This window comes from Paroedura picta, chromosome 3, assembly GCF_049243985.1.
Source record: "Paroedura picta isolate Pp20150507F chromosome 3, Ppicta_v3.0, whole genome shotgun sequence".
NCBI lineage: Eukaryota > Metazoa > Chordata > Lepidosauria > Squamata > Gekkonidae > Paroedura > Paroedura picta.
The window spans coordinates 61,233,845-61,258,019 of NC_135371.1; the positions used below are offsets into that span (position 1 = coordinate 61,233,845).

At 49.1% G+C, this 24,175-nt stretch overlaps 1 protein-coding gene across 3 annotated transcripts in view; it reads left to right on the forward strand.

Annotated features, from left to right (window-relative positions):
* CACNA2D2 (calcium voltage-gated channel auxiliary subunit alpha2delta 2) overlaps nt 1-24,175 on the forward strand; it is an 861,961-nt gene that overhangs the window by 425,988 nt on the left and 411,798 nt on the right. The window lies entirely within an intron of this gene.

The window sequence follows — 24,175 nt, forward strand, 5'->3', positions numbered from 1 at the left end:
TTTCAGGAAAATCCCAAAAAGTGGATTCACCCTCCGGAAAGCGCTACACTCTGCAACACTAGCGGGAAAGTTCTGTGCGTTATCATTGTTGCGGTTTCTGCAAAGTTCCTCCCCCTGGCTCTCTTCTCTGATCTTCCAGCGAAGCGATCACCATTTTTTTTTCTCCGAGCGAGCGGAGATCAACGCACCGGCAAGCCTTCGTTTACCCAGCGAGGCTTCCCCGGCTGCAGTCCCTCTGTTTAAAGTCACAAAGCACAAGCATCATAGAGGCCCGTTTGCTGGTTTATTTTCACTTTATTTTTCACACTGTTTTCGGCCGAAAATCGCGCCTGTGGGGGGGGATTTTTTTTTTCACTCGGGGGGAGCGTGGCAATGATGAAACGGCAGCTCAAACATCACCTGCTAGCTGGATGGGTCTCTCCGTTGCAACGAATCAACACATATTCGTTGCAACGTGTGTGTGTGTTTTTAAAAAAAACCTTCCTTAAAGGGAAAGGTGCTGTTTGGGAGCATGATAACGGCCGCCCATTGGCTGCTTGATGGCCAGGGGCGGGACACAGCTCAGCAATAGCGCTCCCTTTCTAGCAATTTTTGCCGAGACCGGGACCCCGTTCGGAAACGATAGGAACGCAACTGGATTCCACTACAAAGGCAGGTATGCATAATGACGAATTCCACTATTTAAAATGGCAATTTTTCGTTCAGCAAACAATTTGCTACATGGATCCCGGTGCGGAATGGCCCTGAATCGCTACTGGGATGGGAGACCACTACAAAAGACTGCAGAGAAGAGCAATGTTTGTCTCTCACTCTCACCTTTGTCTCTCACTTGCTTAGAACATTTTGGAGGTCATTACTTCAAAGGGTCTCTAGAGATCAGAAGCAACTTGATAGCTCTTAACATACCCACTCACCTAATCCCCAAATAACATTGATCTAGGGCAGAGCTTTCACACAGACATGAGACCTGTAACCATGAGCATGCCATTTCTCCCTTTCTTAGCAAGGAAGTCTAATAATTTTAATTATGAGGTTTCTGGATTTAAAGGGAGTTGTCTGGAGTTGGCAAAGCCCCCCCACACACACACACACATACACACATTTAGTAGTGGGGGAGTTTAAGAGCAGCAGCTTCTAATCATTGGGCTCACCATGATCCTGTTAGAGCTATTCTTATAGAACAGTTCTATCAGAACTCTCTTAGCCCCACCTACCACACAGGGCATCTTTTGTGGGGAGAGGAAGGAAAAGGTGATTGTAAGTTGCTTTGAGAGCCTCTTGTGGCGCAGAGTGGTAAGGCAGCCGTCTGAAAGCTTTGCCCATGAGGCTGGGAGTTCAATCCCAGCAGCCGGCTCAAGGTTGACTCAGCCTTCCATCCTTCCGAGGTCGGTAAAATGAGTACCCAGCTTGCTTGCTGGGGGGTAAACGGTAATGACTGGGGAAGGCACTGGCAAACCACCCCATATTGAGTCTGCCATGAAAACGCTAGAGGGCGTCACCCCAAGGGTCAGACATGACTCGGTGCTTGCACAGGGGATACCTTTACCTTTACCTTTAAGTTGCTTTGAGACTCTTTCGGGTAATGAAAAGGCAGTGGCTCTGGAGAAGGTCATGGGCAGGAGCCACAGGGGAGACTTGGAAACAGTCAGGGGCAAGGAGTAGTCACTTCCTGGGAGCAACACCAGCCAGCAGGAGCTTGTTTTGAAGCTTCAGGTTGTGTGGGGAGGAAAACACAAAGTGAATCCCATTGACTCCAAAGCTAAGAAGAAGTCAGGCTCCAGCCGGGGGGGGGGGGGCATTTGCAGAGCCCAGAATGGCTTTCCCGCCTTTTGGGGGGACAGGCCCAGCCACACCCAAGGAGTCAGAGGATGGACCAAGGACTGTGTCGTATGCCCTCCTCTACCCCTATTCTGCAAAACCTGTGAGAAGGCTAAAGGGTGCACCCTCCATAGACTATGACCCCCAGAACTTGATTTGAGTCAAACAATAAAAGACATTTGCTGTAACAGTCCAGTGTGGATTTTTAAGATGATTTCTCTCAAACAAATAGTATTGTGAACACTTGACAGAAAACAGGGGAAATCCTTATCTGAAGTGATACTGTCTTCTGAGATTTATTCTTGCATACCAGAATAACATGAAGTGAAGAGCACCTGGCTCTTAGGGATTAGTTGTTGCTCTTGGGCCTGGAATCTGACCACATCTAATCTCCTTCAGCCATCATTATGCCTTTAGAGAAAATATGTTAAGCTTTTGTCCACAAAGGGGAGAAAAATCTGAGGGCTTTTCTGCACACAATAGATGTTGTGAAATCCTTACCTTGTGAAGATGCTATATTCTGGCTGCTCCACATGACGTCACCAACCTCCTGTGTCTGGCCAGCAAACTGCTCGCTACATCTGCCATTTTAAAGTGCTAGTTGGGGAACTGCATAAAGTGGGTTCCCCCAAACTAAAGAGATTTCCCATACTGGAAAACCAGCAGACCACCAGCAAAAGAAAGGTATGGAGGCAAAGAAGTGCTATATCTGCCTCCCTCTCCTTTCTTCTAGGGGATGGGAAGTGCTTTTTAAAAATGGAGACTCACCTGGAGTAATGAATAGGCAGACACGTGTCTCAGCAGTGATTGTCTGTACCTCTTTCAATATGCGGAGAGGAATTTAAGCAATTTTTTTTTTACTGGCGATTGCTGGAAGTTCATCTGTCAATCAGCCATGCCAGGAGGGGTTTGGCTGGCCAAAGTGATGGACACTGGCAGGCAGGCCAAAGTACATAATACTAAAGTAGGAAAAGTGGTCAGAAACATGCAAGACAGCTCAAGAAGTGTGGAATGCTGGTGAGTCGTGATCATTTCTCGCACTTTGCAATACAGCAGGCTTAATGTTACAATGCCCAATGTGTGGGAAAGCCCTGAGAATGAAATATATGTCATGACCTCCATGCCAACTCTCCATAGGACTGCATAGAGAGCCACTGGCATTCTGATCATGATGTGGGTAAGCTAAGAGTATTTTCTATTAAGCAGGAAGCTGTTGATGGTACGTGGTGAATGTGCCATTCAAATTTTGATTTCTGATATGGTATGAGCTGAAAAGAAAAGCAAGATCTCTGGTTGTAAGTGCCCCAAGTTGACTCCATTTTGACTTGTCTTTACTTTATGATAGCCTTTCTCAACCTTTTTATTGTTGAGAAACCATTGAAACACTCTTCAGGCTTCACAAAACCCTGGAAATGATGTCAGCAGGCTACACTGTCCTGCCATGCCCCCAGAAGTCACATGTCACCAGAAGTGACATCCCCCAGATACTCACAGTGGATGTGACATCATCAGACCACTCCATACAAACTAGCAACACAAAAATAATTTCAGATGATTTGTGAACAGAACCATAACTGCGCTCTGGGCTGGCTACCATTTTGCTCTTTTTCACTAAAGAGAGGCTGCAGTGGGAGCCTTTAAAAAACAGGCCCAGGACAGGCCTATGCACCTCCATTCCCTGGCATATCCCACCCCCACACACAAGTTAAAATGAGAGTACTTACCTCTCTGAGCTACAGTTATTACCACATGCACAAACCTCAGCCAGCAAGGATTTGTATGGCTGGGGGCCTTCCTTTTCCCACCCCCTCCAGGCTCATAATTGGCCATTTTAATTTAATTAAACTCTTCTGGGGCTGTCAAGAAGTCCCAGGGTTTCACAAAACTCTGGCTGAAAAAGCCTGCTTTATGTTGATAGGGTATGATTCCTTATAGGACACCAAAATTACATATGCATTGTAACCCAGAAGAAGGTTGTAAATCAAACTTTCTTGATGGATGTCAAGCTATTAATAAGGGGATCTAAAATTTCTTGATACTGGTTTATTTAAAGCTGTGTTTCCCTTTTTCACTAAGTAAATGCATACTGTGGGAACAGAGCTGAAAGTTGCAAATGTAACTTCAGTGTTACTTTATAAAACCTCATCTTGCTTTCTGACTAGCAGGGCTTCCCTTCAGATTGCTTAACTGGTGATCTATGTGGATCATATATATTGATGAAATTTTTTAATCCCTAAAATATATAACAATTGCAATCAACTATTACTGTTGATTGGCTGAGTCCCCTGGAGATGGGTGGAGTATAAATCTAAAAAAAACTGGAAACAGTGTTTGCTTTTTACATAAAGGGTTAAGTCCTTAGTGGGTGGAGAGTGGGCGGGGGCCAGTCGAGGCACCTTCCGATTGGCCCCTCGCCAGAATAGACAGCAGTTCTAGCCAGTCGGGGGAGGGCTTAATCGGAAGGTGTAAAGCACCTTCTGATAGGGCCCTCACCAGCACAAGCCAGAGCTCTGCCCAGAAGCCGTACCGACTGCCGTGAGCAGGCAGTCAGTCCGGCCACTGGGCTCATCGCTGGGGAAGGGGGCCGTGGATGGCTTCCCCTGGGCCTGCCGAGCAGACCTGCCGCCTTGCAGGGGAAGCCGTAGCATTGGCGCGGTGGGGGCCAGGGATGGCTTCCCCTTGACCCGCCGAGCAGGCCCAGGTGAAGACGCAGCGTCGGTGAGGGGGGAGACGGGGATGGCTTCCCCTGGGCCTGCTCAGAGGCCCAGGGGAAGCTGCGATGTTGGTGGGGGGGGGCAGAAAACAGCATCCCTGGGGCCCGCCGAACACACCCGCTGCCTCGCTGAGGCAGCAGGCGTGCTCGGAGGGCCCCGGGGAAGCTGCAGTGCCAGGTGTGTTGGCAGGCCACATCAGTGGTGGGGGGGGCTTCAAAGCCTGTTCTTAGGAACGAGGTTTGAATCTAATAAATTAATAAAATAAATAATATTTAAAGATAAAAGTAAAGGTATGCCCTGTGCAAGCATTGAGTCATGTCTGACCCTTGGGTAAGGTGACCAGATTTTAACATTGGTAAAGTGGGACACCATTGACCGGGAGGGGTTCTTGATTAAAATTTGGTCTATATGGAGCAACAAAAATTTTCTTAGAACACAAAAATAGCATTGTAATATATATTTTTTACTTTCAACATAAGTATAATTTGCCAGGTGCCTTCAGATGTCCCTCCAAAAGTGGGACAATCTGGTCACCTTACCCTTGGGGTGACGCCCTCCAGCGTTTTCATGTCAGACTCAATACAGGGTGGCCTTGCCAGTGCCTTCCCCAATAATATTGACCTTTCAATAACTGAACAAAGGAATCCAGAGTTACCAAAAATACATGGGCTGTCGCAAATCAACTAACAGAGTACCTGGAAGAAGCTTCGGTCCTAGACCCATCCCAGTCATGCTTTCGGCCTGGCCATGGGGTAGAGACAGCGCTAGTCACCCTGACGGACAACCTCCGTCACCAGTTGGACCAAGGCGGGTTGGCACTGCTGATATTACTAGACCTCTCAGCAGCGTTCGGCACAGTCGATCATGAGCTTCTAGCTCGTCGCCTCATCGATGCCGGAATACAAGAGACAGCCTTCCAATGGCTGATCTCCTTCCTCTGGGATCGTGGAAAGAGGGTTGTAATAGGAGAGAAAATATCAGACCGCCGACAATTTACTTGTGGAGACCCACAGGGAGCGGTCCTCTCTCCTATCCTATTCAACATCTTTATGTGCCCTCTCGCACAACCGGTACGGAGGTTTGGGCTGGGTTGTCATCAATATGGCGATGACACCCAGCTCTTCCTCCTGATGGATGGCCGCCCTGACTCTCCCCCAGAAGCATTAGCCAGCTGCCTGGAAGCAGTGACGGATGGCTGAAGCAGAGTTGCCTGAAGCTCAATCCTTCAAAGACGGAGATCCTGTGGCTGGGTAGGAAGGGCCCATGCGAGGAAGCGTGCCTGCCTGCCCTGGATGGAGTACAGCTCTCTACGGCTCACTCCACCAGGAACCTAGGCGTGATTCTGGATACTTCCCTTACAATGGAAGCCCAGATCACAAAGGTAGCGCGGCTGGCATTTTACCATCTCCGCCAAGCCAAACTACTAGCGCCCTACCTGGCCCCGGAACACCTAGCCACAGTGATCCATGCGGCGGTCACCTCTAGACTGGACTTCTGTAACTCGCTCTATGCAGGCCTGCCCTTAGCCTTGACCCGGATCAGAATAAAGGTTCTGGTTCTCCCCGAAGGCTCAGGGCGGTATATAAATATAAATAAATAAATAAATAAATAAACAAACAAATAAATGGAAACCATGGAAGAATCATAGAATAATAAATACTGTGTTAGATATATGTAGTAAGTGATCGGACAAACAAGTATGCATTATGAAATTCCCACGCTGAAGAGATATATGGAAAATGCTGATTCAGAGATCGCTTAAGAGATCCTATGAGACGGCGGTAAAAGTGGCAAGAGAGATTTCTATGCAACTTCCATTGCATCCACTAGCTCTCACCTGATTATGTTCCCTGAAGACCTTTCTGCTCAGCATATGTCAACTTGCTATCGGTCCTCAGCACCAAAGTAGTGCAGCTGGCCTCAACTAGCACCAGGGCCTTTCCTGCTCATATGACAAAAGGATGTGAATCCAAATCTTTTTCCTCGGCAACTCAGGCCTCTCCGTGTTGAGGACTTATTGACAAACAAGTTAGTGCCTTGCAAGAAAAATGCTTCAGCTTTTGTAAAACTGCCTACTTGATCAATACTCTACCATGGCTGAACCTGCTGTCTAGCAGATTTCAGATGAGGGTTGCTCAGATAATAACAGCTCTGGGATCAGTTTTCTGAGAGATTATTACAGTATGAGATTGCTGGCTGCTTTACAATGTTTACTGAAGATTTATATTCCCTGTGTGCACATATGAGGGTTGTCTCTTATTGCTGGTTGGGTTTTGTTTGTTTGTTTGCTTGTTTTAAATCCATGGTAGTTACTGTATCATTGTTTGTTTGGGATTACACCTGTGTTTCTGTTGTTTTTTAAAAAATGGACAGAGCCTATCAAATGCAGAAATCAAAGGCCTGCAGTTATGAAATGAAGAAAAGGTGATGTGGGCAGACAAAAATTCAGTCAACGAAGATAAGGAGGTTGATACTGGGGGTTGATACTTTACCATTTTATTTAGGTAAAATGGTAACAGACAGAATGATTGAACATAGCAGACTTCTGCCCAAGTTAACTCAGTGAATTTCCGCACATTGAAAAAAATACTGCTAAGCCATTTCTCACCTTCTGGCTCTCTCACTTTCTTCTGCTGCCTTCTCGTGCTTCTTACACTCCACAAGCGCTGCTTGAAATGGCGGAAGAGAGCAATGCACTTTACCTGTGACTCTCTTCTGCCCGTCAATCAAGCCAGGCAGCCAATCCACTTTCAAAATGTTTTAAAGGGCCCCACAAGGCCCGCTAATTTTTTTTAAAGTAAAATTTCTCCATTGAAACACCTATGCATCTAATCATAGATGCATAATGCTTTTTATAATGCCACACATTATGGAATCACAAGTCTGGAATCTTTAAACAATTAATCTCATTCCTGATTGGGGGGGGGGGCTCTAGAGAGGCATGCTTTGTGTCACAACTTTGGGGGGAAATTCTTTTTGGCTTTGCCTGCACAATTGAATGCCTATTCATTGGTCCAGGCAGTTTTCTCTAAAAAAAACACACACACATGTTCCCGGGAAAAGGAAGAGGGAGTCAGGTGGAGATAGTGCTTCTTCGCCTCCATACATTTCTTTAATCCCTAAAATATATAACAATTGCAAATGCCCACATTTTCCTGCCACCTCATCCCAGCTTTTTGCCTCCAAACAAGGCAGCAAGGAAAAACAACTCAAACTTCTCCCCCCCTCCCACGCTTCTCAATCACAGCAAGCCACCAATCACAGCACAGCAGTTGTCTCGGGTACTCAAACTTCCATCCCCCAAACTCCTGAAATTAATTATTTTTTATAAAAAGCGCACTTCCGAATTCCTATGCTTATGCAGTAACGTGACAACATTAAAGCATTTTAAATAAAAATTAACACTTCTGCATTGCTATGGAGAAATGCAACAACGATAAAGCATTCCCTCCCCCCTTTTGGGGATTTGCGTTGTTTTGATCTCTATTTATGTTATGGTAGATTTATGAGAGACTGGACATGGTGACTGGGCCCCAAAGAGTGATTGTGTGTAAGCAGTAAGGCTTAAAAACAAAGAGCACTGATGCTTAGCTGATCAGGAAAGGGCTGCTTCATCATGCCCCCCCCCCTTTTCCCCGATCATTCCCCACAACCAGAAAACACAGACAGGACTGTATTTTCCCTGCCTGATCCCAAAAAGACCATGGACACTTAAGGGAATTTATTTTTTATTTTATTTTAACTTAGGCATAATAGTTTTGTGGTCCTGCAGCAACATGGACCATGCCATTTAAAAAAATTATCAAGCAAGAAATGGAGAGATGAGGAAAGGTACAAGAGTGAGCAAAATGCTGCAGGGACTATCATGTGTTTTCTCCTCCATACAGACGTGCCCCTGGTTGCTTCCAGATATGAAGCATGATACTAGGTTGCAAATCCAGTTTTGGCAATTTCTCAAGGCAAATCTGGCCCAAACTCAAGCCAGCCCCTTGACAGTCTCAGGTTGCTGATAGCATCATGTGGAAGCAGCACTAAAACCTGCCAGCAACCAGAAGTTGTCCAGGAGCAAATTCCTCATGCGGAATCCGTCAAAGTCTTGGGAGCATCCAGTACAGGCCTCTGTAAGAGAGTTTTCTGTAATCTCCCCTGTCACACTTCTCTGAGAAAACATTTTGAATGAATATTCTGGGGGCTCACTTGTCGCTCCCAATTTTGCTTCTTTTTATCTTGCTGATACCTTAAGGAAACATTTTCCTACCTTGGTATATTTGTGTGTGAGGGGACAATTGCAGTTGTTTACTTTATGGCCAGTGAATTATTATTATTACTAGCAGTAGAGCCAGCTGTCAAAAAAATACAGCGGGCCCTAGGGGAGGGTTTGCTTCCCCTCACGCTCATGTAGCAAAATGTTCCCCAGGCCCCAGGGCTTGGGGAGCATTTTAAAGGCGAGGGGGGGCTTTAAGACGATGGCCAAGCCCCGGGGAAGGCGCTCCGTGGCTCCTGGAGCCACGGAGCGCCTTCCCCGGGGCTTGCCCAGCGTTTTTAAGGTGGCGACGGGGCTTTAAGACGCTGGGCAAGCCCCGGGGAAGACGCTCCGTGGCTCCAGGAGCCACGGAGCGCCTTCCCCGGGGCTTGCCCAGCGTTTTTAAGGTGGCGACGGGGCTTTAAGACGCTGGGCAAGCCCCGGGGAAGACGCTCCGTGGCTCCAGGAGCCGCGGAGCGCCTTCCCCGGGGCTTGCCCAGCGTTTTTAAAGCGGCGACAGGTCTTTAAGACGCTGGGCAAGCCCCGGGGAAGACGCTCCGTGGCTCCAGGAGCCGCGGAGCGCCTTCCTCGGGGCTTGCCCAGCGTTTTTAAGGAGGCGACGGGGCTTTAAGACGCTGGGCAAGCCCTGGGGAAGACGCTCCGTGGCTCCAGGAGCCGCGGAGCGCCTTTCCCGGGGCTTGGCCAGCGTTTTAAAGGCGAGCCGTTTTCGGGGCAGGGGCCAGGGAGCCTACCTTCGCTCTCGGCGGCCAGCAAAGTAATGGCCGCCGGAGCGAAGGGAAGCTCTGTTGGGGGGGGGGCGGGTTGGGAGGCGCTTTGGTTTGTGGCTGGGCAAGCAGCCAATCAGCAGCCGCGCTGCGCGCGACTGCTGATTGGCAGCTTGGGGGTGGACTGACCAGCAGAGGGCCCAATTGGGTCCTCTGCTTGTCAGTCAAGGGGAAGGGGCCTATCGGCACCCTTCCTCATCCCGGACAGGGCCTGCCCTCGGGGCCCTTACTGTTTTATTTCTTCCGCTCCGCCAGGAGCGGTTAAAGATTATTATTATTATTATTATTATTATTATTATTATTATTATTATTATTATTAACTAGTAATCAAGCCCGCTGCAGGGGAATGCAGCGGGCGCTAGGGCCTTACCGAAGTGGTCTTCGCGCTGGTAGGCGGTGGACTGGTCGTCGTCGGCGGTAGGCTGGTTGGGGGCGGCAAGCTTCTTCTGTTAGCGGCGGGCTGACGCGGTGAGAGGCGCTTTGCGCCTCTCGCCGCATCAGCCCGCCAGACAGGGAACCCCCGGCAGCCGGGCTTCGCGTGACTGCTGAGGGCTCCCTCGGTCGGCGGGCTGATGCGGCGAGAGGCGCTTCGCGCCTCTCGCCACGTCAGCCCGCTGGGCAGGGAACCCCTGGCAGCCGCGCTTTGCGCAACTGCCGGGGGCTCCCTGGGTCGGCGGCCTGACGCAGCGAGAGGCGCTTCGCGCCTCTCGCCGCATCAGGCCAGGAGGAACTGCGATAGGCTGGTTGCCGGCGGCGGCGGGCTGGTTGGGGGCTTCGTGCCTGCCGATTGGTCCCTCCGATAGTCTGTCGTGAGGAAGGGTCCAATCCGGACCCTTCCTCATCACGGACTAATCCCACCTCTACACCTCTTAGCGAATTATTTAGTCCGTGGCGCCCGTGGCGCCATGGGCGGTTTAAAGATACTATTGCTATTATTCGATTTATTTCCCACCACTCCCAACAGGCTCGTGGTGGGTAACAATAGTCTTAAAATCCCCCATTAAAACTCCTGTTAAAAGACTATAAAAATACCCAACACGGCGGAAAATACCAGTCTCCCCTACCCTAACAAGGGCATTGGGGGATGGAGGGTGATGATGACTCCTTCAAACCCCCCAGGGGGCAATGTTCTTCCTTGCCAATCCCAGCCTTAACCATAGATCTGGCGGAAGAGCTCCATTTTACAGGCCCTGCGGAATGCTGAGAGCTCCTGCAGGGCCCGCAGCTCACCCGGGAGCTCATTCCACCAGGTGGGGGCCAGGACAGAGAAAGCCCTGGCCCTGGTTGAGGCTAGGCGCGCTTCTCTGGGGCCAGGAACGATCAGTAGGTTTTCTCCCGCAGAGCGTAGGGCCCCGTGGGGCACATAGGGTGACAGGCAGTCCCTCAGGTATGTGGGTCCCAACCCGCGTAAAGCCTTAAAGGTTAAAACCAAAACCTTGAACCAGACCCGGACAGCAATTGGCAACCAGTGCAGCTGCCTCAGCACCGGCTGGATGTGGGCCCTCCAAGGTGAAGCAGTGAGGACCCTAGCAGCTGCATTTTGCACTAGCTGAAGTTTCTGGATAAAGGACAAGGGCAGGCCCGCATAGAGCGAGTTACAGAAATTTAATCTGGAGGTGACTGTCGCATGGATCACTGTAGCCAGGTGGTCAGGGGACTGGTAGGGCACTAGTAGCCGGGCCTGGAAAAGATGGAAGAATGCTTGGCCCACTACTCTCTTGACCTGCACCTCCATAGTCAGGGAGGCATTGATGGTCACCCCCAAATTCCTGGCTAGGGGTGCGATGGTAAGTTGCGCTCCCACCAAGGTGGGTAAATGCACTTCCTGTTCCTGCTTCCTTCTTCCCAGCCACAGGACCTCCGTCTTGGAGGGGCTGAGTTTCAGGCGACTCTGCTCAGACCATTCTGTCACTGCTTCCAAACATCTGGCAAATGGTTCCAGGGGGGGGAGTTTGGGTGGCCGTCCATTAGGAGATAGAGCTGGGTGTCATCAGCGTACTGATGGCAATCAGCCCAAAGCTCCGCTCCAGCTGGGCCAGAGGGTGCATAAAGATGTTGAACAAGGTGGGGGAGAGAACCGCGCCCTGGGGGACCCCGCAAGGGAGTCTATAAGGATGTGAGAACTCTTCCCCCACCGCAACCCTCTGGGTCCGGTCTTGGAGGAAGGAGCGTATCCAGCACAAGGCTGTGCCCCCTATCCCCGTGCCGGCAAGGCGGTGGACCAAGATTTCATGGTCCACGATGTCAAAGACAGGTCCAATAGGACCAGCACAATCGACCCACCTCTATCCAGCTGGCGACGGAGGTCATCCAGCAGGGCGACCAGTACCGTCTCCACCCCGTGGCCAGGACGGAAGCCAGACTGATCGAGTACCAAAGTTTCTTCCAAGAAGGTCAGGAACTGGTCCGCTGTGGCCCTTTCTACCACCTTACCCAGGAACGCTAGGTGCGATACTGGGCAGTAGTTGGCAGGGTCCCGCGGGTCCAGCGTTGTTTTTTTCAGGAGAGGACGAACCACTGCCTCCTTCAGCCTCTCAGGGAACTCCCTGGAACTCAGGGAGCGGTTGATAATGTCCCTGAGTTGGCCTCCTATCCCCTGGCCACCTCCTTTGAGGAGCCAAGAGGGACAGGGGTCCAAGGGGCAAGTGGTCACCCTGACCGACCCCAGCAACTTGTCCACTTCGGAGGAAGAGAGCCGCCTGAAGCCATCAAACCTCACTGCCAAAGGTGGCCAACAGGGCTCCAGTTCCTTTACTGTATTAATTGTGGCCGGCCTTATCCGCAAAATAGGTTGCTAAGGCCTCACAGCCAAGATCCAATTGGCTAGTATTTTGGCGCCCCTCAAGGGTGGTAAGAGATCTAACTACCCTAAATACTTGAGCTGGGCGAGAGCTTGCGGACGCGATTTCCATGGCAAAAAACTCTCGTTTCGCCACTTTCACCACCGTCTCATACACCCTCATAAGCGTGCGATGAGATGTTCTTGTAGCCTCATCACGGGTCTTCCGCCACACTCGCTCTAGTTGTCTCAATTCCCTCTTCTTCTCCCGGAGCGCCCCCGTATACCAGGGGGCCCGTTTGAGTCGTGGGCAGAGAAGACGTTTAGGGGTGATCTCATCTATAGCAGCTGTTAGACTGGACTGCCAGTCCTCCACTAGGGCCGCTAATGAGTTGCCAGGAGGCATCGGGTCCCGCAGAGCATTCCGGAAACCAATTGGATCCATGAGTCTCCGCGGGCGGGCAAAAATACACCCGCTGCCCAACTGGGGAGGGGGTGGTACCCTGAGCTGGGCCCGCAGGGCATAGGGTTCTGACCACGGAAAAGCCAAAGCTGTATCCAGATCCACCTCTACTCCGGTGCCAAAAATCAAGTCGAGTGTTTGGCCGGCGTGATGGGTGGGCCCAGCAACAAATTGCGAGAGCCCCAGTGTTGCCATGGATGACACCAGGTCCCCACCTAAACCTGAAGAGGGCGCATCCACATGGACATTGAAGTCACCCAGGATTAAAAGCCTGGGAAACTGCAACGCCCAGGCGGCCAACACCTCCAGGAGGCGGGGCAGGCCATCTGGTGGTGCGTTGGGCGGATGATATACCAACCAGACAGCCAAGCTCTCGACCGTATCATACACAATACCGACACACTCCACTCCACTAATTTCCGGCACGGTGAGAGCCCTGTAGGAGAAAGCCTCCTGGACCAGAATTGCCACCCCCCCTCCCCTTTTGTGGGTCTTTGATTGGTGGAGGACGGAATAACCTGCTGGGGCTAGTTCTCTCAAGGCCACCTCCTCTCCATCTCTCAGCCAGGTTTCCGTCACGCAAGCAATGTCAGCCCTCGACTCTGCAAAGACATGCTGCAGAGTCGCGGCCTTGTTCTTAATTGACCTTGCATTGCACAAGACCAATGTCAGACCCTTTCCATTAGCCTCCACCCTCACATCTCTGGGGATGGGACGAAGGTTAGAAGGGGATCGAGCACACCCAGGGCGCCAGCCGTGTTTCCACGGCCGGGCCCTGCATGGGACACCAGTGCTCCCAACCCTTCTCTTGTCAAACCTCCGCCCCCGGCCATAGCACCCCTGACCCAAGATCGTTGGAATCCCGGCCCCTTTGTTTACCCCCCCCATCAGGCTGATCCCCCCTCTCCATATCCCCACTCGCCCCGCAAGAAAGGGCGCCAGTTCCTAACTCCTCCTAAGCTAGATCCTCTTCCCCTCCCAGCTGCGCTACCCCCTAACCCCCCTATCCTCATCACCTCCCACCCCCCCTCCCCCCACCCAACCTATACTAGCAGCTGGTGAGGTGGGTCAGTCCACAGGGGTGAGATCCCACCTGCTTCCAGGGGTTCTCTCTACCACCTCTGGGTCGACTCCCCCACTTCAGCTGGACCTAGCCCTAAACCCCTTCCTCTCTTGGTGATGGAACAGTCCCAATACACCCCTTCAACACTAGCCTCAGAAAAGTAAGAAAAAAGGAAAGCATCCAGCTGATAATCCGACAGCTGCCACTAGATGAAGCCCAGGCTGACATCCAAGCCAGAGATTAAACTCTGGCACTTCTTCTGGTCACCACTGGGTGGCAGTCTCAGGACTCCGCTCTCGAACCTCTCCAGACTCCACGCTGATCTTAAAGGGGAAGCACAACAAGCTTCCCTCTCCACCAGGCTGCTCTTCAACCGGGTGGGAGTCGCCCCAAAGGCCTCACAGGCGCGTCATGAGTAGGGAGCTGGCCAAGGGTCTCTCTCTGCTGGCCAGATGGAAACGCTCAACGACAATGCCCCACGAGTCCAAGGCGCCGCTCCTCACTCCCATGCCGACTCCGAGTCTCGGCCTCAGCTCCCTGCTGCTGCGCCGCTGCGGCAGCCAGAACTAGCCCAGTCCATGGAGTCCGCGGGGGATAGCCTCGTTGCCACGCCACCAACCCCCCAGCCGGTAAAGTACCGTCCAGTCATGGGGAGATGCCCTGGGGAGCGCCAAGCCTTGAGTGGGAGCGCTAGCAGCCCAGGAGTTGGTAAAGATCTTCCGTAGGGTCTCCCTCTCACGGGCCCTCTGTACGGCCTTCTCCACAAGCGTCCTGCGGCTCACGCTGGTCCCCTTACCCCGGCTATGGAAGTTATCGCTGGGGAGGCCTCCAACGCGAGCTTGCTGCTCGAATCGGCGCACAGGCCTCTCTCTTGTACTGCGCTGCGCCGTTCTTCCTCCCATTCTGCTGCAGATGCCCCCCCAGTCCACATATGTGGAACGGGGGGGGGAGCAAAACTAATCCCTGCCCCCCCCCAAACTGTCTGGGAGGTGCAACCTGGAGCCCAGGGGCACTCATTTCCACCTGGCCGGGCGGAGCTCTAAGCTCCGGTGTCCGGCACGGCCGCCATGTTTACAACTACTCTAGTAGTTGCAATTCTAGTTGCAAACATTTATTTATTACGATCAGCATATTTACACAGTGAGAATACCATTCCTATTGCCACTGATGGAATGTATTGAAAGAAATGCAGGTCTTTGCTCACACTGGCCCATTATGCACGGGGGGGAATAACGCATATTCGGGGTGGAATGGTGGCGACTAAAATCACCAATAACGCACGGAGCCAGCTGCAACCGGCCACAGCTTTGGTGCATGCCGCTGAAAAAGCCGCGTTCGCAAAACGCGGAAGAAAGCGCAGCTTCTGGGTGACCGGGGCGCAACCAGAAGTGGCGCTGGGATCGCCGCGTGCATAATCGGTTACTCTGGGTTATTGCCGCCATCGCGCCCCGCCCTGTGCATAACCAGTGTGGGTTGCATCTTCCCCCTCTGCATTTTCCATGTGACCCAAAATCGCCGTTTCGGCAGCCGTGCATAAAGGGCCATAGTATGGCTACTGCAATTCAGAGGGCTGTGTATGAGCATTACGAATGCCTAGTGACTTGCAACATCACAGAAGATAACTGACAAACCCCACCTCTTGATGTGTGTCATTTGTAAAAGGCATTTTTCACTCTTGGCACAGACTCCATTGCTTTCCATTGTACGTATACTATTTGGATATACACTGTGAAGCCTGTGTTTCCTGCTGTGCTTTTAAAAATAATACAGTTATCAAGACTTTCAAACTGCAGTGCCCCCTTTTGGAGACGCATTCTGAGAGATTTCTGACCCGTTTGCCGTGAAATTCTAGGCTCTCCAGAGAAGTCCTTCAGTCAGGATTGTGTACCCAAACGGTAAAAATGCCAAAGCATATTATTTGCTAAATAGCCTGTAATGTGCTCTCTAGAGGACTTTCTGTATTATGCCAAGGAAGTCCATAATCCATCCATAGTGATCTGTTGTGTGGGGCTGTGCAGCTTGGATGTTTAATTTTTAAAATGGCGGCATGCCAAGAACACAAGGCTTTATCTCTCTTAAACAGAAATCAATTATCCCGCCATTTATTTAATTATTTTTCTTACCTGCTTCTTTATAAGAATAAGGAAAAGGGAGGAGTCATCCTTATCCCATTTATCTTAGTAGGGAGGAAGGATGCTTTAAAGCAATTTTGGGGTAATATTTAATCTGTGGACCTATGGTTCCTTTTATAGAAGGGGTAGATGTCCTAGGCTGGCTAATATGTGCATATTTCTGAAAGTTTTCCTGTAAATTGTGCTATTATAATAGGTAACAATGCTGTGATCTGTGACTCTTTTTTTAGAATGCTGCACAATTAGGTTTTGAGTAGTGAAAGAGAAACCTCTTTATCCAAATGCAATGGGGGAAGATGATCTACACAATGACACCACAAGCTTTTATCATCTGAGATTTCATCCTTATGATGGCATTCACTTTAAAAGTGACCTGGACAAAAAAGTGTGAAGTCTTTTTCCTTGGAGCGCAGTTCTTAACACTGCATAGGCATAAAAAAACAAAAAAAAAACAATAGCTGGTAAGAACATAAGCCCAGCCCTGCTGGATCAGGCCAGAAGTCCATTCAGTACAGCATCATGTTTCCCACAGTGTCCGGCTACGTGCCCAGAAAGATTTACAGAAAAGGGCACACTATGCTGCAGTAACAGGTGTTCAATGAAATATTGCCTCTGAACATGCATATCCCTTTCAGACAAGGTGAACAGTAGTCAGTCACTGATGTTATCTATCCCATGAATTTGTCTAATATTTTAAAACTTTCTAATCTAGCAGACACCACCACACATTGTGACAGCAAGTTTCACAACTGAATTACATGTTGAGTGAAGAAATACTTTCTTTTGTCTGTCCTGAATCTATTGTACATCAGTTTCATTGGATACCCCTGAGTGCTAGCATTTGGGGAGAGGAAATCTATTTCCCTGTGAGGTTTATCAGGCTTCAATAAGTGGGGATGCCTAATTTGTTTTTAGCTCAGTGGCTTGACTTGCCCTCTCTTGCCATCTCATTATTATCTCTATAATTTTGGGGTACAAAGTTCAAATTCTGGGATAGGAGCATTAAAGTTTACCTCATTCAGCCACTTTCCTGCCAGGTGTCTCTACTTGGGTTGCTAACAACCTAGAGAAAAAAATGACCTGCCCTTTTTGCAAAGCAATAAATAACATTGCTCTAAACCAGGCTTTCTCAACCAAGGTTTTGTTAAGCCCTGGGGTTTCCTGACAGCCCTGAATGGATTTCGCAAATGGGGTAAAAGTTGATTAATCATATATATATATATATATATATATATATATATATATATATATATATATATATATATATATATATATATATATATATATATATATATATATATATATATATTTTTAAATTGTTAAACATTTATTGGGTGATAAAACTACATATGGTCATGTTGACCTGCCTCCTCCTCCCAAAATGGCCAATGATGGGCCAAGAGGAGGTGGTAAGTGGCCATGCTTCCCAACCATATTCTGCACAATCATGCCTCTTCCAGGGTGTCTCGAAACCTGAAGAATGTTTCAGGGGTTTCTCAATGGTAAAAATGTTGAGAAAGGCTGATCTAAGCCTATGGAGTCATGGGGAGGAGCAGAGCTGCATTGAATGGTGTCCCACCAAGACTGTGATATTATTTACAGCAAGGACCCAGATGTGATGTCAGTGGAATGCTCTATGAGCCTCCCCAAACTCTATTGTTTTTGCCCCAAACCTAGAGCATCACATCTACAACATGACAGTGATCAAGTGAGATCTCACCACCAGTATGACATCATCTCCTCCCTTCTCAATCCCTGCTCATTGCCATCCTTTGACAATCCTAGTCCCTGTGCTGGCTGCCATTACCTGGGCGGAGTCTGCACTTACTTTGTTTATTTCATTGTCAATCCTGTTGAATTCAGATCGCTTTGAACTCGGATCTCCCCCCCCCCCCCATTGAAACAGGAAAGTCTTCTGCACGTGGTTAGGGTAGTTCAGAAGGGGGGGGGGAGCCAAGCCTCTTTCTTTCTTTTCTTGGAGGGGAGGGGGAGAAGATCGAAAAAGGCAGAGAAGGGAGAAAAAATCCAGGACCAACAGAAGTTGAGAGAAATTAGGGGCTTCTCCTTTAAGGCAAATTCGTCACATGACCACCTGTGGCCAATCATGGGTCCTCTACCACGGAGGAGAGCCCCGATTCAAAACAATGCGATTTTATAATATATTCAGTATTAAAAGCACTCTTAAGATCTCGCACAATAAATGTAGGGTCACTCCGGATCAATCCTTCTTGCTTCAGAAGGAAATTTTTAATTGCCCCAAATCCAAACGGCAATTGCATTCTGTGTAGAGGGCAGGGACTGAATCGATCTGGGGTTGGAATAAAAGCTCCATACAGTTTACACCCTGGAGAGGCTGTTTGTGCCTGTCATCTTGTCCTCTTACAACTTGTCAAGGAAGGAGCTGGGATCCTCCATCCACTCAGATGTGGCCAATAGTTTTTGACCTCTGCTTCCTCGTGTTTAGCTGAACATTATTTTGATGTAATCTCAACCCATTGGTTATGTTCCGCCCTTCTGGTGTAACAGAAAACAATTCTACTCCATACTCTATATGAAAACCTTGCAGATACTTGAAGATAATTATTGTATCATCTCTTCAGGTTAAACATACCCTGCTTCTTCAGCCTTTCCTCAGAGGATTTGTTCTCCAGGCCCCTCACCATCTTTGTTATCTTCCAGCTTATCAACATCCTTCTTAAATTGTGGGGCACAAAAGTGCACACAGTACTCCAAACTCTCACTTTGCATTATCTGGACACTACTGTTGATAAAGGTCAAAATCTCATTTGCCTTTTTAGCTACCATATCAGACTGCTGGTTCATGTTCATTCCCCGTAATACATAGCTGAGATCTCTTTCTGGTTGGATACTGCCAGTTCAGACTTCATCAGTATATACATAGGGCATTTCTGCATGCAGGGAATGTAGCGTGCCAGCTGCCGAAGGTAGGCAGCATATTCCGGCACTTTCCAGGTGACGGTGTAGTGGTTAGGAGTGCGGACTTATCTGGTGAGCCAGGTTCAATTCTGTGCTCCCCCACATGCAGCCAGCTAGGTGACCTTGGGCTCGCCACAACACTGATAAATCCTGTTCTGACCGAGCAGTAATATCAGGGCTCTCTCAGCCTCACCCACCTCACAGGGTGTCTGTTGTGGGGAGAGGAATGGGAAGGTGACTGTAAGCCACTTTGAGCCTCCTTCAGGGAGAACCAACTCTTCTGCTTCTACCTCCAGCAGCTGGCTCGCTATAACCACCATTTTAAGCCGCGACAGGGGGAATCCCAAAAAGTGGATTCAACACCCGGAGAAGCGCATTCCCCAGCAAACAACCTGTTCATAAACAGCGGGAGGAAGGTTTGGAGGAGGAAACACACTTTAGCCTATGTCCCACCCCCGCTCCCGGCCTCCTCCATTCCCTGCAAAGTGAGGGTGGCAGCCCCCCCTCCCCGGGATTGCAAACAGCATAATTCTCGTTAGCCATTCCTACCTCTGTGCAGCCTTCCCATTTTCTTCAGTCTGCAGACCTCCATCCTGTCTGTTGCTTCCCCCCCCTCCCCGCTGTGGAGACAGTGGCCTCCCTGAATGGGAAGGCTGCACGGAGGTAGGCTACACCTAACAGCAGTTATGGTGCTTGCAATGCCCAGGGGGCTGTCGCCTCCACCATGCCCTTCACTGACCAGCCGTGGTTTCCTTCATGCATTTGCTGCTTGCGCAGCATGTGGGGAGGGGAAAACGCAGCAGGAAGAGTGTAATGTGTGAAGGGGAGAACTGCGTGATTAACTATCATGCTATTGCAGGCGGGAGGCATACTGCCACTTTGGCTACTGTGCAGAAATCCCTGTAAAGTTAATTTTTTGCCTTAATGTGCACTTGTTTGCACCTACTTAAACTGAACCTCACCCAGTGTGAAGGGGTCTGCATGAAGCTTCTTCCCATTTGAAGAAGAAAGAAAAAGAAGAGTTGGTTCTTTTAAGCCACTTTTCTCTACCCAAATGAGTCTCAAAGTGGCTTACAGTCGCCTTCCCATTCCTCTCCCCACAACAGACACCCTGTGAGGTGGGTGAGGCTGAGAGAGCCCTGATATCACTGCTTGGTCAGAACAGTGCTGTGTTGAACCCAAGGTCACCCAGCTGGCTGCATGTGGGGGAGCGCAGAATTGAACCCAGCTCGCCAGATTAGAAGTCCACACTCCTAACCACTACACCAAGCTTGCAACAAACGCAGAGGAGATAGAAAGTGTTTCAGTTTCATAACTGCTTTTTGAACATTCTCCCAGCTAAGTTGTTATGTGTTACTTCATAGGAAGCTTGCAAGGAGCACCTCTGAACCTGGTACATCTGATAAAAATAAGCCACTGAAAGGAAGATTTGGATTCTGAGGGTTGTTCCTCTGGCCTATCAATAGGTCGTGATTGCAGATCTCTTCCACTTCCCCCTCCCCCAGAAAAGTGACACTCCCCACCCATTCATTCAGCTCATATTGGTGTCTGTCTGCTTCTCACTGTCCCTGCCAGAATTTAAAACACACAGATGCACACACTTGCCCTTCCCTCCAGCCGGGAGGTCACCTCCTCCTCCACTGCTTGATTGGTACTTAGGAAATGCTATTTCCAAGGCCCACTGAGATTTCTGCAATCCTTACAGACATCATTACACTACTTTTTTTTCCACACACACTGGCTCCCAAGGCATACCACTTGAGTCCGAGCCATTAGGAATGACCATTTCACAGTGACTTAAATCTAAGCTTGAAGCAATATATTCAGTAAAGAGACAACTAGTGAGGTCGGGGAGGCTGTAGCAGTTAAAGGGGATTGGCTCAACTTCTGTGTTAACCGGTGTCCTTGCACAACCATTGTGACGGGGAGCTGGATACAGAGGCATGGGTAATGATAACATCACTCCTTGCTGAGTTGTCGCTTGCCATGCAGTGTGCTTATGTGGTATTGCATCAGCTGTCCTTTCTCTGCTGACACTGTCTGATACCCATTAGCAAGAGCCTTGGTCTCCTACCCTTCTAGGCTCAGTGACTGTGGTCTTCTACTATCTCCTGCTCTAACTCGCCAGCTGTTATTCACTCAATGAATAGGTGAATAAAATGAGAACTACCATGAAGTTGTTGGAAATACAAAACATATAAGATGCTTTAGTGCAGTGGTTCTCATCCTGGGGGTCGGGACCCCTTTGGGGGTCGAACAACCTTTTCACATAGGTCGCAGCGGGGCAAGCAGCTTGGCTGGGGGGGGGGGGCGCTGCCTCCACTGTTGTTGCTTCTCCTGCAGGCTGAAAAGAGTGAGATCAGCATGGTGGGACAAGAGGCAGAACTGAACTGAGAAACTTTGGGGATAAAACCCAATTTATATACGATCATGAACAATGGATCTTCATGCCATTGGTCAGTTTCGGTTTAATTTCTGTGAAAGAACCCTTGCATAATTTTATGGTTGGGGGTCACCAAAACATGAGGAACTCTGTTAAAGGGTTGTGGTATTTAGGAAGGTTGAGAACCACTGCTTTAGTGTATCCTGCAACAAACATCTACTACCTTAAGGGGAACTTTGTTTTTCATCTGTTCTCTTTTCCTTCCTTACTGTTTGTCCTAAAGGGCAAGTATAATCATAAAGGTTTTGAAATTTAGTGTCACCTATTTGTCATTGCTTCTGAGTTTTGAATCAGTGCTTACTTTGATACTATTTGATCCTGGACTTGGAACTCTAAATAGAAAGCTCAAACTGGATTTGGCCACATGAGGAGTCAGGAAAGTGTGAGAAGAATATTAAAGCAGGCAGATGCAGTATAGCAAATATCTGTCACCCATCACCCTCCTCAACATTAGGACCATCCAAGTTGCTCCCTGGTCCAGTCCTTTTGTAACTTGGGAGTTCTTTTGAGGAGAGCAGCCATGCTGCAAGTTTGGTGCCTCTCCCCCAGCCCCCCTCCAGAGTCCAGAAAAGACAAAAAGGTGAACTTTTCCCCCTTCTCTTTCCCTTTAAAGTTTAAACAGCTGCTTGTTCAAATCACCAAATCACGATTAGGCAATTCAAACAAGATTGATTTGGCAATTTAAACTTACTGGGAAATGGTGATTCAGCCAATTCATGCCTGAATCAAGGCTGATTCGAGTACTTTTGGGCCTATCCAGATCAAATCACACATCCTCAGAGCAGTGTGACATGGGTGCAGCTAGTTGTTAGAAATGTGCAGAAATGGTCCTGCTTCAACATTCAGAGAATTCAGAGAATTCATAGCAATTCCACTACAGCCCATTAGTCATGGCAAGCTGAGAACATCCATGTGAAAAGCAGTTGGAAACAGCTAGATAGGACTTCCTGGCATGGCCCTGCTTCCCTGATGTCTGACTGTGGCTGCTAATATGCAGACGAGACTGCTCTCCCTGACTGACATGTGTGAGGTGTGCTTTGTGCTTGCTCCCCAAATGGAAGATTAGATACTTCCTTTTGGTGTTTGTGTCCTGTGAGGTGGCGAACGCATAATAGAATGGAGCAGAACAGTATTAGATATACAACACAGCTGTATTTGTTTCCCTCCATGTCTATCTGTGCTGAGTGAACCCTTGCTTTGCAAACTATGGGGTTCTCATCACCAAAATCCACATGTATCTATACACAAACACACACATGCAGACACACAAAACAAGCTGTCTGAGAGACAGATGATGCATACCTGTCCTACAAAGGACTGTGATCAACTATCAGTATCAGGATCCTAAGCTGTGCTGGGGCTTGGAACAAAGTCAGACATTGGAGGGGGTGTATTTTTACTCCTCTTGTGTTCTGAGGGGTTACCTAAGTTGTCCCACCCAGGGTGCTTGCCACCATGGTTGTAGAAGGTGAGGGTGCCAAGGAAGCCCTCTATCTCCCTCAGCAAGCCCCTAAGGCTACCCCATTGTATACTGGTCCCAGAGCTACCACCAACCTGACACTGCCACAGCCCTCTAGGTGGCAACATATCTACAGATACAATAGAGTACTTATTTATTTATACATATTTATATACTGCCCTCCCCGAAGGCTCAGGGCGGTTTACATATAACTGAAACTAGACATGGAACTATACATAAAATAACTATAACATTCATATTATTAATTGATATAACCAGGTAACAGTATAACATAAACAATAGTAATTCAAAAAGGTCCAGAAGTCTTAGTGGGTTTCTGGGGGGGAGGGGAGGCAGGGGCCCTGCAAATGTTGGTTGGTTATGCCTGGCCTCAGCCAAATGCCTGGTGGCAGAGCTCCCTTTTTCAGGCCCTGCAGAACTGTTTTAGTTCCATCAGGGCCCTGATCTCCTCTGGGAGCTCATGCCACAAGATTGGGGCCAGGACAGAGAAGGCTCTGGCCCTGGTTGAGGCCAGGCACATTTGGGGGGGGGGGGGGCTAGGGACCACCAGCCAGTTGGTGGTGGCAAAGTATAAAGCTCTTTTAGGGGCATAGGCAGGGAGGCAGTCCCTCAGGTACACTGGGCCCTGACCGCATATGGCCTTGAAGGTAATTACCAGAACCTTTAACCTGATCTGGAATTCAGCTGGCAACCATTGCAATTGAGGAAGGATGGGCTGGATGTGGGATCTCCACGGTGTCACTGTGAGAATCCTGGCCGCTGCGTTTTGTATCTTTGGGGTATAGTGGCATAAGGCTAAGTTGGCATCCTAAACCATTCAGAGATCAGGTATGCGATTACAGGATAAATCTCTTCTGCTTAGTCCATCGGGGAGCTCTTTAAAAAAAATGATTCTGCAATGAGGCATGTATTTGGCATTAACATGCTTTAGCTTTTTAGCCCTTTGTTTAGCTGAATTGGCAGATATTTCACTTGGGTGCTCTCCCTGCTTTGAAGTCTCTAATCGCCCTTTTGTTTTTATTTGATCATAGCAATCAAGAGATTTGCTGTTTGAGGTTTGAACATGAAAACTTGCCAGACTATGGCCATGGAGATAATTAAAGGGCCACACACAAACTGTTTAAGATGCAGAGAAGGCAATGCCAGATTTCTGCACAGTACAGAGTGGGTGACTTCTCAAGGGCAGTTCTAAGAATGGAAGGAGCTGTAATGACTCCTTATTCTCTGTGCCTCATTTCCTCTGGCAAGCACAATATCCTAGTGACCCTCTTGCCAATTTCACGTGTCCTGCTTAAAGCACGTCTGAGCCTCTCCTGTG